Here is a 3,833-nt window from a genome sequence, read left to right as displayed (position 1 = left end):
TGTTGATGCTACTGTTTCTTTCTCTTTGTTTTTCTTGCAATGGTCAGGTCCCTCTTCTAGAAATAGGGCTGCTGCTGTTTGCTGGGGGTTCTCTTCAGGCCCTATTCATCTGGTTCACTCCCGTGCCTGGAGATGTCACTTGAGGAAGCTGGAGAATAGCAAATATGGGTACCCTCTCTTTCCTCTGGGATCTCTGACCTCGAGGGGCACCAGCATGATGCCAGTAGAAATGCTCCTGTACAGGGTGTCTGACAACCCCTGTTGGAGGGTCTCACCCAGTTGGGTGGCACAAGGAGCAGGACCCATTTAATGAAGCACTTTGACTGTCCCTTGGTGGAGGGGGTGTTCTTCACTGGGGGTAAACTTACTCATCTGGGTTGCCTGGATTCCTCAGAACTAGCAGGAGGAAAGACTAAGTTTGCTGGTCTGCAGAGACTGTGGCCACCCTTTCCCCTAGGGGCTCAGGCCCAGGGAGATCAGAGTTCTGTCCCTAAGCCCCTGGATGGGGTTGGAGTTCCTGCAGGGAGGCCCAGCCCAGAGAGGAGGGTAAGTCAAGGTCAGGCCTGAAGAGACACTCTGGATGCAGTGTGCCACAGCAGTGTGTTGGGCTATGGGGTATACCTATTGGGTCCAAGCCGTCCAGCCTCCTTGGCTTCAGCAGGTGAAAAGCAAGCATGGTCTGGAGCTATAGAGAGGGCTGCTGCCCTTCCCCTACCCTGGGAGCTTAGTGTGTTAGGTAGCTATCAGTCACAGTGTTGGCTGTCGCCCCTCCCACAAGGTACGCAAATGGCTTGGACACTAGGCAGCCACAGCTGGGATGCTGGTCACCCCTCCCCACCGGGAGCTTGGCAGGCTTAAGCAGATTCTAGCTTAGTGGTTGTTGAGAATCTGTGTGGTTCCATGGTTGGGACCCTAGGCCCTGGTGGCATGGGTTCATGAGTGGGATCTTTTGATCCGTGGGTTGACAGTTTCATGGAAAAAGCACAGTTTTCCCGGCTGAGTAGCTCACTCACTCACCACTTTCCTTGGCTAGGGGGTGGGGGCTCCCCTGCCCTGTGTGGCTCTCAGGTGGGCCACCACACCACACTGCTCCTCCTTCCTCTCCGTGTGTCACACCAGCCACCTAATCAGTTCTGATGACAGAACCTGGGTACCTCCATTGCTGGTGCAGGATTCATATGCTGTTATGGTTCTTTTCAGTGGGAGCCTCCAATCACTGCTGCTTCTAGTTGGCCATCTTGGCCCCACCCTCCAAACAGTATTTTTAAGCCATCCCTGTAACATCTGTCTTGTGACTTGTTGAGATGCCTGTTGTCTTTTTATGTTAAGCTAAGAAACATGAGTGCATTACCTGGTAACTCAACTTGCAGTAAGACCAATCTATAAATATAAAATGCTTATTAGAAGTGGTATTCGGCCAGGCACAGTGGCTCACAATTGTAATCTCAACACTTTGGGAGGCTAAGGCAGGAGGATCACTTGAGGCCAGGAGTTTGAGACCAGCCTAGGCAACAGAGTGAGATTTCGTCTCTACAAAAAATAAAAAGCAGCCACAAATGGTAGCATACATCAGTAATCCCAGCTACTCAGGAGGCTGAGGTAGGAGGATTGCTTGCACCTGGGAAGTCTAGGCTGCAGTGAGCTATGATCACACCATTGCACTCCAGCCTGGGCAACAGAGTGAGACCCTGCCTCAAAAAACTAAAAAAAATTAAAAATGGTATTCATGTGTATTCAATGTCAGTCAATATGTTAGTCAATAGATCATAGTGGCCTGGAAGCGTCAACAAGCAAAATTTAACACATTTTTTTCTTTTTTTCTTACTTATTTGTACAGTCTTTCCTGGCCAGTGATATTTCATTAATTTTTCCCTCCTAATACCATGCTACTACCATTTTCCAGAAGTCAAAGAGATGTTACAGTGAATCAAACTGTTCATATGATCATCTGAGATCAATATGAGCACAAAACTCATCAACTAGATCTTTCTGGAATGTATATAAAACTGCGTAAATAAAATTTTGTAAATTAGCGCAAATTGTATCTTGCATACGATCTTGTGTATTGTTTTGCATTCTCTCCTGTTGTAGAAATTTGTCTATTAGGAAATAATCTAGCGCTTTGGATTTGAACTGGAGATAGCAAACAGTTCTGGCTGCACAGTGGAATGACAGAGGAACTGGAAATAAGGTTTTTCAGTTTTCATGTTAATATCAGCACTTATTTAATATTTAAGCTCTCATTTTCTAATACAGTTTTCCTTTACTAATTTCATTGGCCATAAGTTTTTGCGAGGCTAAATTTTTGCAAGTAAGTACAATGTTGTATTAATAGAACTCCATTCTTTGAGTAATAATCCTTAGCTAAAGCAAAGTAAGAAATATAATTTAATAATTGCAAATTGAAGCATGACCCTTTCCTATTTTCAGAGCCATGAGCCTTTTTCTACAAAAATAACTTAGAAATTTATACATCTCAATGTGACTCTAAACCCCATATATACAAGAGATATTGTATTAGTCCATCACATTGCTGTAAAGAAATAGAGACTGGGGAGATATACCTAATGTAAATGACGAGTTAATGGGTGCAGCACATGAACATGGCACATGTATACATATGTAACAAACCTGCAGGTTGTGCACGTGTACCCTGGAACTTAAAGTATAATAAAATATATATATATATATTAAAAAAAGAAATAGACACTGGGTAATTTATTAAAAAAAAAAAGGTTTAATTGGCTCACAGTTCTGCAGGCTATACAGGAGGCATGGCAGCTTCTGCTCCTGGGGAGACCTCAGGAAATTTACAATCATGGAGGAAGGCAAAGGGGAAGCAGGCCTCAGCAGGAAAGATAGAGAGAGGGAAGGTGCTACTTAAAACAACCAGATCTCATGAGAACTCACTAACCATCACAAGAACAGCCCCAAGGGGATAGTGCTAAACCATACATGAGAAACCGCCCTCAATTATTCAATCACCTTCAACCAGGCCCCACCTCCAACATTGTGGATTACAATTCGACATAAGATTTGGATGAGGACACAGATCTAAACCATATCAAATATGATAAATAATACCTTTTAGTTCAACTAAAGCATATTTCAGTTGGCTTCTCTAAATAAAGTTGTTAATTATGGGATTGTAAAGGGTAGAAAAGATATAAGTAATCTTTTAATTACAGCTAGTTCCATTTTTACTGAACTAAAATATTTATCTTAACTCCATTTTAACTTCATAAAAATATGTAAATAAATCTTCCAGGTTTAAAGGAAAATTTCCTTAAACATGCCCAATTAAAAGTTTAAAACATCCACCTTTAAAATTATAAAAACATTTCCTTTTTAGACTACATACAAGCCTTCTGTACCATTTCATGAATTCCTTACTTTGTAATATAAATAAGAATGCATGTGGTAACTTGATTTTTTGCCATAAATTGCTATTATATACTGCATTTTATACTGCATTTCAAAGTGATTTAGGCTAAAGCTTTTAATATTAATCAGTCATTAAATTGATAGAGAAAGTTACCAATGTTTTACGCTGAGAGGAAAGTTTTGTTATTGGTATCCACTTGCGTTACTTTACAGAAAAGAAGGCAAGCACTAGTAATTATTATGCACAGAGCAAAAAGAATGATAAGTATGTGGTTAAGCAAATTTAACACAGCTCTACCTTTACTTCAAAATGGAGTTTCTCTGGTTCTTCTTTCATCCGTTAGATCTCAGCATATCTTTTGACTGGGGACATGTTAAGGCAATCTGTCTTGTTTTTGTTTTTTTTGAAAGAAGACATTACTTATGTTGAACCACCTTTTTCTTTTCTT

Source organism: Pongo pygmaeus, chromosome 3 (assembly GCF_028885625.2).
Source record: "Pongo pygmaeus isolate AG05252 chromosome 3, NHGRI_mPonPyg2-v2.0_pri, whole genome shotgun sequence".
NCBI classification, from domain to species: domain Eukaryota; kingdom Metazoa; phylum Chordata; class Mammalia; order Primates; family Hominidae; genus Pongo; species Pongo pygmaeus.
This window is presented reverse-complemented; position numbering follows the sequence as displayed.